Below are 14532 nucleotides of genomic sequence, written 5' to 3'. Positions count from 1 at the left end.
CAATTGCGTAATGACAATAGAAAAGTAGTTCAATACGGTTATTTTTTTATATTTAGCCATGAACAAGATAAGGATGTTTAGCATGGCCAATTGTTTCGATCTACTTATCTGAGGTGGGAGATCGATAGCTCTCACATCATAGAGTAAATTATCGCCAATCTGACACCGAATATGGAATCACAAATCATGAGTTGTGATGATACAGTTTCATAGTTTATTCAAATGCATAAAGGCCATAGGCCCGTGAGCTCACATCAATGGAATTCATAATATACATAATTAAATGCATTTCTATCAATCGATCGTTGGTCATAATATATATGAATATATGTATACTTATTTATGCTAACAAGGTACTAACGAAACACAAATTGAACATAGACCGTACGCATAGAATATAATATAATCATAGTGAGGAAACAGTGGTTACGAATATAATTCAAATGTGTTATATAACATCATCATAAATAGAACGTGGAATTTCTTAAATAAAGTTCAAAAGCCTTGTGGATAAACATTGCTAATTTCCTTTCAAAAGTCTAATTTGTTTTTGTAAAAAAATCAACAAATTTGGGTATATTTGGTATATTCCCATAGTATTTACCTATGTATTGTCTTAAAAATCACTATATAAAGTACATTCAAACCAGAAATGAATTTTCTAGTTTATGGCTTACATTTCCTTTCATTAACATATATTGGAATAATTTGTGCCATCTACCGGTCTCAATTTCTAACCTGTGAGACGAAAGTCTAAGTCCAGTCAATGCGTTCCTAAATTTAACTATACTAACATCACACAAATATGGTTGTAACTTAAAGTCTGCGAACAATACATACGTTTTTGCTCTAGATGATTTTTCATGAAGTTTTTCAAACCATATATATATATATATATATATATATATATATATATATATATATATATATATATATATATATATATATATATATATATATATATATATATATACTATATTTTAGTCTGTTTCAGTTCACATATAAATATATTAAAATCATCAACACTTTGAAAGAACCATACATCATAAATTCCTAGTGATTGTTATATAAATCTAATACTTTTTGCACATGACTTACAATTTGACAATCTTTCCAAATCTCTATACTATAATCTATAAACCGCTTTAACATATTTAATATCTTCACATAGTCAAATACTTAACCAATACTTTATCACATTTACAATTCTTGTCTACCAAGTACCCCATTAACATAATTATTCTGAGTTTGGGTTCTTACACCAAGTCTTTACAGAACTTCAAATGAACTATTTCTAACTTAATGCAATTTTGTAGACCCCATAATTCACAACCATAGTTTAAAAATGGATGTATTCGTTTTATCAAACAAAGATAAATAATGGCTGGTTGATATACAAAGAAATTTGACTAGATTTGAATAAAGTTTGTCCAAAGCCTTCATATCTTGTTCTGACAAAGAGACAACTGTTGTGCTAAATGAACCACCAGTTGTAAAGACTATTCCAAGTTAATTAAGTCACAATTTCCAACCGATGCCCTTGATACAAAAATATTAAATGTCGCCTAATGTTCCCACCTTTTAAAAATTATTTACATTTATACTAAGTTTCTTCTAACAACAACAGGCCTTTTTTGTAACTCAGGTTCAGATTCTGATCAAATAACATATAGACTGCCCTAAAATACATTTCCGGTTTGAAAACAACAACACTCGAAATGATCTTTACTTAATGCACGCTTAAAACACTAAAAGAAAAACAAAACAATATTTACTTTGTACAATACAGAAATTGCATGGTTACAAAAGTCGCAAAAATGTTTATTTTGTAAAACACAAATATAGTATGGTACGAAAAGACAAAACAAACAACTTTGTACAACACAGAAATTGGATGCAGTAAATTTATGACGGAAAAACTTCTAAAACAGGGCTTCAGATATCATAAATTAAGGAAAACTTTCTCAAAATTTGTTAATGGTCATTATGATATTATATCAATGTACAATAGTAATCTTAAATTGCTGATTGCTAATGGTATTGCTCATCCCGATTTTTATGGTGATGTTTTAAAAACAATTCGTAAAATTAAAACATATCCAGCAGGGAGTTGGGCAGACAGACTCAATAAATTGCATGGATTTTATTTAAATCGTGGATATACTTGCAATACTTTAAGAGTACTTGCCTTTAAGTTTTTGAAGATGAATTCCTCAAACAAAATATAAGGTTGAATATAGCGTCCTTACATAATTAAAACTTCAGTCCTTTGATTTCATGAACATTTTGCAGATTCAAGTCATCTTTAAAAACCGTCTTTGGCTGGCTCGAAATGTTCCGGCATGTGACGTCTCTTTTTTCAAATAGTTCACATAAACATGTAGCTAATTGTTCGGAAGAAAAGTTGAGCTAATACATGTCGCTTTTATATTTAATAAAGTGTTCTCTATTTGTTCCCAGATTTAGTACAATGATGCTTTTTATCATGAAAATCTATTATCACACAGTCGTATACCTTTTATTTTCTAAGGCAGATTGTGTGTGGTGCTCATAGTTTCAAACAATAACTGCATCGTATCTTTGAAAAGTTTTTGCATTAGGTACTCTGAATTGTATACCTTCGTCTGCATACAGAGTTGGAATCCCTTAGCATTGAAGTACTGGGGGATTTACCTATTAGTTTGTAATTATTTATATAGTGTATATTTTTCCGCTTAGCCTTCGCTATGTTTTATAAAAATTGATATGAAAATAACAAACTTAACAGCGATAATTCTTTCCGAATCGAGCTGTCGTACGCTTCATGTTATAACCAACTGTGACGTCACAAATCACGTCGTATTTCCTCATATTTACGTGTTTACTTTATTCGGATTATTGGGATAAGAATGCGGTTGTGCACACAAACTGGTTTAAACCCCGAGTAAATTTACATTTTACTGACCGTTCCAAGGCGGTACCTAACAAGCCTAGTTACCTAGTGTTTTTTTTTATAAAATATATCGCTGTGTTTTTTGTGGAGTTCTGTGCTGTTGTTTTATGTTTCTTGTTTGTGATTATTTCTATTTGTATTTTATATCTTTGGCGTTTAGCCTGTGCCATTAAACAGGGTTTTTGTTTAAACTTTTTGCTACTGAGTTTGTTTCTGCAGTTTTCATATAAATATTGTTACAAAAACAAAAATGACTGTGTACAGCAAATACATTATGTAGTCACCGGGGATGAGCAAAAAAGTCACGTGACCACAAATGCAAACGCCAGTAGTATTTTGGCTCGATTGATCGTCAATCAAGGTAAGTTTCTTATCGATATTTTTGTTATACGCGAGTTCAAATGACATAGCGCAAAAAAGAATGCATTGTTTTGTCTTTCGATCGGTGTATTGGTCACCATTCATGTCTGCATAGTTTTCGAGAACACTTCGATACAAATTGTGTCCATGAATGCAAACGCACGTAGGTAGTGTTAAAATGTCAAATATTAAGATAAATTGCCACATTTTTTCAATTGTTTTGACTTTCAGTTGTTCAACAATGGTTTTTATTTGTTTTATGAATATTCTGTGCGATGCAATTTGCACAAACAAATGCATTTTCTGAAGAATTTAAATTTGGCAAACGCACGTTGGCATTTTCATAAGCTTTTAAAACTTTTTATTCATTTTATATCCATAACTATTGCTGTAAGATTTTTGAATCTATATTTAATTATTATTATGATCATAATGCTTGCGGTCATATGCATAAGGGAAAGTGAAACGCTTTATGTCGTTTTACTTAGCTAGATAGGCCATCATTTAAAATTTTAATAAGCGTTTGTTTGCGCGAGACGTACTTTTATGAAAATGCTTTTACCGATGATATTCTTTTAACAAACTACAATTTGTGTAATATATTTTGCGAAGTAAATCAAGTGGCGCTTAATTAATGAATGACAGTGTCTGTTTCAGTGATGTCATTTGTTTGCCACGTTTGTGGGAATGCGTTGAAAACGACATGGGGGCTGAAATTGCATGAGCGCCGCAATGACGGTGTAAAAGCATTTACACGCTGTTAGAAACAGTTATACACATCGGAGAGCTTGACGCGCCATACGTAAGTGTATTTTAGTATTAAAAATGCTTATATTATTCTTGTTTTATTCTATATTATTCTATAATTAAGCAATTATCTACCAGTCACAAGCTCAGGCGTTTTTATTAAAGGTTACCAAAATATTGCAATTAAAGTATTTTAATTGCATACCTTTAAAGGCATACATGTATTTATACAGGTGCACCACACATGGATCCAATAAGCAGTTTCTGTGCCCGAAATGCATGCAGGAGGTCACCACACATACCTGAACAGGCATTGGCGAGGAGAAGATGGCACGACATGTTATACGTGCGACATGTGTGGGATTTCAATGGAGGAGAAATAGACCTGAAGGCTCATATGGACGGCCATACTGGCGAGAAATCATACCAGTGCGCTGAATGTGGGAAATGTTATCGGCATAGAAGTAGATTGTGCAAGCAAAAGTTATTAAACACACCAAATAAAACATCAAATTTTAGACAAGAAAAAGGTTGATGCATAGCATCAAGTCAGCGCAATGAAATTAGAAGAAAAACGTGCATGCAGATAACCAAAAATGGTTATTATTTCAATGATAATATTTTGTTTTGTGTTGGGTGTACATATGCTCGAAGGACATTATGGTTATTTTTTCCCCAAGCTAATCCTCCGGTTAAAACTGAATAATAACAAAAATATATATACGTTTTTTCGGATTAAATAGAGTCAATGGTCTAATACATAGATTTCAATGGCATGAAATTCACCTTTTCTTTGTACCGGCATGTTCTGTGAATTCCTTGCTTTATATTTTGTACAAGTTTATGTAACACATTTCACTCATATGAATATATAGAAATGGGGTAAAAATACTATATATCAAAGGGGAATTATCTGGAGTTCATTCTTTCGAATGGTATTTTCAAAACAAACAAATAAGCTCAAGGTTAATTTTTCAAAACTCGGAATTTTTGCTGTCACCAAGGGAGATTACTGCGTAGGAGGTTTACAGACATAAAGGATATTTTAATAGTACCGTGTAACCTTCATCTATATCAATCGGAACACCTCGGCCTGTATCTATCTCGGAGATGGCCGAGTTGTTATGATTGAGTTGGTATTTAAAATCAAAACGATAAGCAGGGCTATTATAATTCAAGGTTTCATGATCAATTAAAGTGTAAAGTTTTATAAAACAAACTAAACTCATATTTTATCATGCAACGTGGAAACTATTGAAAGCATTGTTCTGCAATTTATGAACTAGTCCCTAAGTTGGAATATTTCTAAAGTAATATCAAATATAGTCGGCGCCCTTCTGGGCGCCGACTTATAATAAGTATCTTTCATGGCCGAGAGTGCAAGGTTCATCCCAATCCGAACATAGAGTGTATTGCGGAAGCGGGGTTTACCGTGTTTCCGCAAAACACCCTGCGAGAGGGGTGGGATGAGCCTATCTTACACGAGCGGCGATGATCCTGGAAAAACCTGGAAATCTTTTGTGCGTAGAGAATATAATGCGCGTATAGATTTGTAATAATTCGTGGTTGTTATGGATATGCGTGCAGTGATTCGGATTATGTTTATGTTATGATTAAATATTTATAGTTCTTAAAAGAGGACAGCGTTATTTCTTGAATGGAGCGCGAAAACTTTTCTATTGCTCCATTTGAAGCGAGAAATAATCAATTTTGATTTTTAGACTGTCGGCTGCAAGCCGACAGTCTTTAGAGAGCGGTATTTCAGAAACGCGACTAGTCGCCTGACACGACATATTGAACATGAATATATTAATACACACCACCTGCGTAGCAACCGAACTACTTACGTGAATGTGGGGCGTCAAGTACCTGCTTATGTGTATTTAACGCGTTATTGCCTTTTTTATGACAAACATTGCGTGTTACTCTTAGTATAGTTGTACCGTTGCAATTTGGTGAGTTTTATTGAACAAAATAATGAAAAATAATGAAAGTATAGCATTTACATACGAAGTCATTTTACCCTACATCCAATAGTAAGCTACACCACATGTTTGCACCCCGTGTGACGTCACACATATCCCGGCATTCAAGACTGACCCGGCAAACCCCGGCAAAGAACTTATTTTATCAATGAAAGCTATTAAGAAATAAATCATACGCGGTTAAAGAGTTCATGTCATGTAATATTTTGTGAAATAGCTTTTATGTTTCAAATGATTTTTTTCAGCAGCAATCGAACTATTGTATTTGTTTGAGTAAATTATTTGGATTATACCTATCACAGTGTGTCAACGTTATGCCTATTGTTATTTTGGACTATAGGGTGTAGGTTTTAAAGACATACACAATATGGCGGCGATTATGCGGAAATGAAATTGTATGTTACTTCGAACACGTTCTTCTATAGAATAACCGACCTGTATTTAGTGCTATTGCTTTAACATCAATCGAAGCAAAAATGGCATCAATGTATGCGTCTAAAAATGTTAAATTTAGATGGAGACAATCCAGAAATGAGCTGCCAGGAAGTGATCGATTTCGGACACGAAGGTACATGTACATTAGTCTGAAATAATAGACGTGTTATACGGGATTCTTCCAATCCCTAACGTCTAAACGGGTTTGTGCAACAAGCGGGGCTGTTTGAAAAATATTGAAATTGTATTAAGTGAAGTATTTTATGGTTGAAATGGATAATAAAGTAAAGATTTATATTCATATTTTACCATTCGCCTTATTCCAGAAGCCCATAATGCTTTGCGACAAAGGTGACTTCCGGTTTATTTCCGCATTCAATTTCCTAGTTATCGATACGAGTGAAAGGAAGAGCATAATTGGCAAAATAGATCGATAGGTGAGTAAAACATGTTAGGAACATCAGGTTATACATTCTTCTATAAATTTCTACCGTTTTTTGTAAATGTCAATGAAGTTTTCGACGTTTATACCCAACTTCAGTACACATTTAAGTGGGTGGGGTAAAATAACAACTATAATGGTAAAGACTTTCATAGTAGTTCTCAAAGCCTTCAAATACATATTGGTTGTTATGAAGTATGCATTCAATTGTGGTTTGTTGAGTTTGTTATTAAATTAAATGAATGATATGTTGCAATTAGTGTGAAATTGTTAAAATCTGCAACTTCAAAACAGTCAAGTAAATGAAGCTTAAATGTGATTAAGAAGGGCATTTAAATACTGACTGCTGTGCTCTATGTAAACAAATATGCAGGTCTTAAAATAACAGCTTATTAATATTGTACTAGTAAATTGTAACTATTTAAATATCTGACTGATATTAAAGCTGCACTCTCACAGATTAAACATTTTGACAACTGTTTGTTTGTTTTTTGTCTTCGACTGGCAATTTATGCAAACCGTTAACGTGCAAGAAAACCAGTGATATAAGACTGCTGACAAAACATTGGATCGCAGATTTTCATTTTTAAGTAAATAAAATAATTTTTAATGCATTTTTCTTAAACCGTTAGTAACGCTTTTAAAATTAGCCATAAAATAATCATTTTTAAATGGAGATATGAAAATCGGTGATCTGATTTTTTTTGTCAGCAGGCTTATATCACTGGTTTGCAGATATTAACGCAGAAATTGCCTCTTTCCAAGACAACAAATAAAAAAAGTTGTCAAAACGGTATATCTGTGAGAGTGCAGCTTTAACAGTTAAGAGACTTTTATATTTTTATTTTTTCTGGCTAAGTTGGATGATGATAACACTATTTATTTTATTTCAGAGATGTCCATTCTGGATGTTTGATTCCACCAAGTTGATGCTCAACAGGAGTAGGCAGTTTATACCATTGATCTGATAGCACCTGCTATATCAGTGGTTTTACAATAAAAATTTGTGCAAAACACAAGAGACGGAATCGGTTCAAGAACAGAGATAAAATAAAATGAAGTGTGTCAATATGAATGAAAACTTTCCTTGACTGCAAGGACTAAAGAAATGCACACAAGTGACATAAATTTAAATGTTTGGTACAAAAAGTAGACATTTAGAACTTAAAATTATGACACAGGATGTGAAACAACACTTTATAGCCGATAACAGACCAACAAGAGATTTTTCAAAAAGAAGCAAGATGTGGTTTTTTAACCCTTGGCAAATGAACCTTTAAAGGGATTATTGCATACCAAGGACAATTTATTGTTTTTGAATTAAATCATGTTTAATGTTATTATTAAATTGTAAAAAATACCGTTGTTATTAATATGATTGTCTATGATCTTTTTATTCCAATGATTGTGTAAAACTCCCATGGTTAATATTAAAAAGACATAGAATCGAGTTAACGTTTGTGGGCAATAACTAGCCACCCGGTTAACTTAGTTTGTAGGAGCACCATGCTTTTTCTGGCAGCCCTTGGTTCGAGCTTTTTCCTATCATGTTACTTTAGTATTGTTATAGTCAATAAGCCTAGGTGTCGTTAGCGCAGTACTGTAGGCCGAATATTTTCTTGGCCCAAATTCAAACAGCCTTGAGATTTAAATGAAACTTGGTACACATGCAAATTTCCAGAAACAATAGGCTCATGTCCAGCAAGATCATACATAATATTTCAAGACTTGAATGATTCAATACATCTGCTCCTATGTATTATAATTTTCATAACTAAAATTGCTCATCATTGTAAATACAGTGCTCAAGTTTTAAGCTGCATTCTCAGACTGACCATTTTGACAAAAAATGTCTGAAAACCAGTGATCTAAGATTGCTGATGGAAGATCAGAAAACATTTTTACAGAATTATCTTGACCGTTTTGACAAAAAAAATGTCTGAAAACCAGTGATAAAAGATTGCTGATAGAAGATCAGATAACATTTGTACGTATCTTTGTTTGAAAATGGATATATTTATGGTTAAAAAGCGCTTCTAACGCTTTAAGAAAATGGAGTCTTTTGACAGTGTTTCAAACAACTGAGATCTGTTATTTTGTGAATCATCTTATATGACTGACTGACTTGAAGGCAATGATATCAAAATCAGTTAATCTGTAAGATTGCAGTTTTAAAGGTGCATGTCACTAAAGGTCAATTGGCAGGAGATCTCATCAAATTTAATGAAGAATCATACATTTAATGATGCAATTTAACTATTCATTTTGATGAGAATCAGCATTTAAAGAAGTTACCATAACTCTGATTTTTTTGCTGTGCTTTTTTTATGACAAATTTATCATTTCTGTAGAAAATGTCTGACACTATCATACAAATTGTAGCAAAAGAAACAAAAAATGGTTGTACAGAATTAATGTTTATTTAAATATCTATAAAAAGAGTTGTTCATATTATAAAACATTATGATGCACATTGTAAATAAAGTACAAGGACATAAAAAAATATTTAATTTTATATATTTATATGATTTTTGAATAATAATATTTCTTATGATAACAATAATAATAATAATAATAAGTGTTGAATACTAAGCACTTAACATATTATACATGTATGAATATCAATAATAACAGTCAAAAAACAACAGTTCAACCAACAAAAGAGATCCAACAAGTTAACTAGCAATGGGAATCAAACCAATATGACCCAACAGTGATTCAAATAACACTAGTTGTCTATCACACATTCTGTCCAACAAGCAGTTCAAACAACACTTGGTGGTCCAACCAACACTTCCAGTCCAACCATTTATAATTGTTCAACCAACACGTATGGTCCATCCAATATAGCGGCCCAGTAAGCAATAGATGCCAAACCAACAATAGCATGTCAGGTACTAGCTGTCCATCACGTTACTACCAATCTAGCAGCCCAACCAATTGTAGTGATGTTCTTCATTGAAAGTAATGATCTCAGAAGGTAACATCAGCATATTTGAATCATATCTGTAAAGAAAGGAATGGAACATAAAAAGCATATTTTTATAAAAAAGTAAGTTACTCTCAGACTTATTTATGAATGGGTTTTAAGACAATCTGGAACCCTATTTAATTCCAGGCCTGGGGGTATGCGACTAGTCCGGTGGCCATCATAATATTTGAAAATAACAAATCATTCAGAAGACTACACAGGTGACAGCATGACATAATTACTCTAAGTAAAATGTTTATTACATAGTAATAAAATACACACAGCAGTATAAATATCATAATTTTTATTGATGATGATTTATTTATGTTCATTCATAAGACTATTAGTTATACCTGGTAATGTACATACAGATTCCTCATTAGATTATGACTCTCAGATAGTAAAACAGACTAATGTATTATTTGTGTTAATTTTCAAAACAAATGTTTTAGAATAGATGAGAATTTGTTGTTTATAATACTCCAATAAGAATAGTAACTGCAGTCTTTTCTGAACCATCTACCCCACCCACCAGAACTAACTGTCCAAGTAAACAGTCAAGCGATTTATAGCTCATGACATTCAAATAATATCACAATAATGTAATATAAACTCATTAAAATGACAAATCTAATAAAAATAAATAAATTATAACAAACCTGGAATGATAATTTGTCCGTATTTATCGCTGTTATTGTACTTCGTCATAACCCGGAAATAAACCGGAAGTCACCATGCCGCAAAGGATTATGGTCTATTGGAAAGTCGAGAATGGAAGTGCAAAGCTATTTTGCAAAAAAACAAGCATTTAATGCATTAAAACACATTATTCACCTTTTCATTAAAAGGAAAGTTGACTGACACAGACAACAATTATGCCAAGTGGAACAACTTGACCCAATCGTAATAATTCGGCCACCTCCGACAAGCTTTGAGATAATACAATCGTAACAACTCGGCCTTGGCCGAACAATCTGAACACCTCAGCCAGTATCCAACAGGGATTGACTATCTCGAAGCTTACCGAAGATGGCGAGTTGTTACAATTGATGGCCGAAATGTTCCGATTGTTGTAAAATTGTGAACTGCAGCCTTGCAGGTGCCCTTCATGTATATTTTGTTATGTTTTGACAGAATGAAATGAAGAAAAAAAACATCAAACTCATAATTATTTGCTTGATATTACTTTTTGGTTACGGAATTTATATAAAATAACATTATCTGGTAATATTTCTTGTTTTTATGATATGTCATAGATGCAATATGCTTTAACCCGGAATCCCTATCGGAATAACTACCCAGTTTTCGTACAAAACAATTTGTACGAGAAGGATTTGCTGTATCAAAAATCGTAAAAAAATCTGTCAACGTACAATTATTACGACTAGAAGTTACATCTACCTGATCTACATCTCTTAGTCTAAATATTTGTACGTTGACGGACTCTTTTTACGATTAAAAAAAAAATATATATATATATGGCAAATCCTACACTACAACATCTTCATGTTACTTTCAATTCAGAGTTGATTATTCACTAAAATTATTTCGCATTTTTAATTGTTGTTTAACCTGAAACGTCTCAACCATCAAAAAAGAACATATATGCTTCAATAGTCTAAAAAAAGTAGACGTGTTATATGGGATTCTTCCAATCCCTTACGTCTAATCGGGTTTGTGCAAAACAGGGTGGGGGTTGAAAGATATTGAAATCGTAGTTAGATAAGTATTATATGTTTGAAATAGATATTAAAGGTTTTATATTCGTATTTTAGTTATTACCATGTAAGTGCAAAGATTTGTTTCACAAAACAAGCATTTAATGCATTTAAACACAACCATTTTACATCTATGTAAATCTATGCACCACAGTCTTGCAGGTGATCTTACAGTCTTGCAGGTGATCTTCATGTATAACAGTTTATATCATTATGTTTTGACAGTATGAAATGAAGAAAAACACTCATCAAACTCATAATAATTCGTCAGCTTTTATTTTTTGTGTACATTACTCATATTTTAGATATATATAATTATCTGACCCAGAATCCCAATCGGAATAGCTACTCACTTTTGGTACAAAAAAATTGTATGTGAAGGATATGCCATTTCAAAATTTGTAAAAAGATCAGTTAAGTTACTATTATTTGGACTAGTGCTTCAAGTGTTTGATTTATTTTCTCTATAATGTATTATGCACCTGTCAATTGTAGAGCCAAGCTGGGAGCTGCCTAAAAATCAGTTACCCAGTTAGCTCAGTTTGACAGATCTCCATGCAAGTGTTCACATGGTCGTGGGTTCAAGCACCATACCAGTAGCATCTTTTCTCAAAGGTTTACTTTAGAACCCATCATCCAGGAGTAAACAATTATGATTTTTTTATTAAATATTACAGGCTATGTTCTTTTGTAAACTTTCAGATTGAGAAGTGCCTGGATACAAGGCTAGTATTGTTAACATCATCTGATACAATCAACTGGAACAAAGCTGAAATGGCTGCCTGACCTGACTTAAAAATTGGATGGCAGTACATCAGACTAGAAGATTACAAGTATTGAGGTGGACAAAATGAAACCTGAGCCTACCAAAGCTGACAGATTGCACAAGAAACACATAAATGCAGGTATTTACTGAGATATTGTAATTATTTTTTGAAACTTCTCATTCATTTAGGAAGTTCAGTTGAAACAGAGTTGGCAAAAAAAATGAACAAAGGTATATACATTTTGAATTCTAATTCAAATGAGAACTTTACTGGCCAGCACAGACTGGTAAAATGCTAGTCTACCAATATAAATGTGCCTGGTTCGAATCAGTAAAGCTGATGAATGTACTGGTTGTGTAGCCAGGATGTGAGTAGGTCTGCACTTGGCTGATAATGCATATCATATGTTTAAGCTGCACTCTCACAGATTGTCTGTTTTACCAACTCTTTTTTTTATTTCTTGGTCTTGTAATGAATTATTTTATGCGAATTTCTGAACACTGGACATAACAGACAAGTGGAAAAAGGGGATCGCTGCTTTCTTATATTAATTCAGTCAAAAAAGACAACTGAAAATATTGGAACGCTGTTTTCTTATTTTAATACGTTCAAAAGATGATGTTCAAAAATCTCATTATTAGTAAAGCGTTAGTAATGCTTTTAACCATAAAACCAATAGTTACAAATGTAAATATAAAAAACATGATCTTATCTTTTGTCAGCAGTCTGATTTCATCAGTTTTCATACTGCTTTTCATTAGCTTATTCCAAGCCAAAAAGTAAAAGAAGTTGTCAAAACCTTCAGTGACTGAGAGTGCAGCACTCTTACAGATTGAATGTTTTGACTACTTTATTTATTTTTTGTCTTGGAACGGGCCAATTTATGTGAAAATGCATGTTAACCATTCATATAAGATTGCTGACAATAAATTTGTCAGAAAATGTTTATATTTATGTTTTATGCATTTTTCTTAAACCGTTAGTAACGCTTAAAGCCATAAAACCTTTGTTTTCGACCTGAAATATGGAAGTCTGCAATCTAATATTTTGTCAGTAGTCTTATATCACTGGTTTGCAGATATTTTAGCAAAAAAATAGGTCATTCCAAGACAAAAAATACAAAAGTTGTAAAAACAGTAAATCTGTGAGAGTGCAGCTTTAAATGACTAAATGTTTTGATTTGGCTCAATTTTCACCTAAAATCTTATAGTTTTGTGGGATCTAAATGGTTTGTTTTTAACAACATTACATGTGCATATGTATATATTTGTTCTTAAATTTGTAATTTAGATTGGAAGATTCATTCTCTGGAAAGTAGAAAAGGGCATGTTACATACTGTTATCACTGCCATGACAGAAACCATATTGAGGAGCTGGTCCACCTGTAGGAAGAATTGCGCTATTGGTTGGAGCAGCACTATTATTTACTGTCATTTACTTATTCCCTGCTGCTAAGAGGATACATGTTTATCAGCAAATATCAGCCATCATCTGAATATGAGTGAAAACTGTACCAACTACCCTCATACTTTGAATAGCATAATCTTAAAACTGCCTCAAAGGCATCTTTTTTCAATGAAAAACCAGCTGTCATTTCGGTCCATGCATATTTCATTCAATTGTCCAGATATTCTTGACAACATGGCGCTAATTAATGCTGCAGATTTGAAATTTAAGACATTAGTTTTTTTTCTTCAGCACCATGCAGATTTATTAACACTTTTATAATAAAAACAAACTAGAAAACAAATTTTAAAGATATTAGTTTTTTTTCATGGTATGATGCTACAGCACCATGCTGATTTGTTTTCACTTTAATATCAAAGAAAGTAACTCGAGCACAAATTTTGTAGATATGTGGACTCTGTTGATAGAAGTTCTGGGAGGCATTTTTAGGCTTGAAATAGCATCATTTTAAAGTTATATTTTTATTATGTCCCTTGAATCTTGGGTATAGTTTGTATTGTATTTGCATTTTAAAGACATTGGCTTCAACAGACCATAATGAAATGAAGGAATGTAATTGCTTACTGAAACTGTTATAAGCGACGTCATAAATTGAAGCAATTTTAACATAATGAATATGCATTTAACTAATTTAAAGCGGTTCAAAATTAGGAAATTTGAATTAAGAATCTTGTAGGCCATTGGATACATGATTAAGTAGGGCCAATA

The 14532-nt window shown here is 32.4% G+C and overlaps 1 long non-coding RNA gene across 2 annotated transcripts; it reads left to right on the top strand.

The window, feature by feature from the left end:
• The first annotated feature begins 6455 nt into the window (after nt 1-6455).
• On the top strand, nt 6456-13780 carry LOC128205298 (uncharacterized). Of its 2 annotated transcripts, none has more exons than XR_008256211.1 (3): nt 6456-6592; nt 12293-12495; nt 13648-13780. It is a non-coding gene; the product is annotated as an uncharacterized LOC128205298 (long non-coding RNA). The 2 variants fall into 2 exon arrangements; XR_008256212.1 differs by having other exon boundaries at nt 13715-13755.
• The last annotated feature ends 752 nt before the right edge of the window (nt 13781-14532 follow it).

The sequence above is a fragment of the Mya arenaria genome, chromosome 10 (genome assembly GCF_026914265.1).
Source record: "Mya arenaria isolate MELC-2E11 chromosome 10, ASM2691426v1".
Taxonomy (NCBI): domain Eukaryota; kingdom Metazoa; phylum Mollusca; class Bivalvia; order Myida; family Myidae; genus Mya; species Mya arenaria.
The sequence above is the reverse complement of the archived record's forward strand: the minus strand, read 5'-3'. Positions and strand labels throughout refer to the sequence as shown.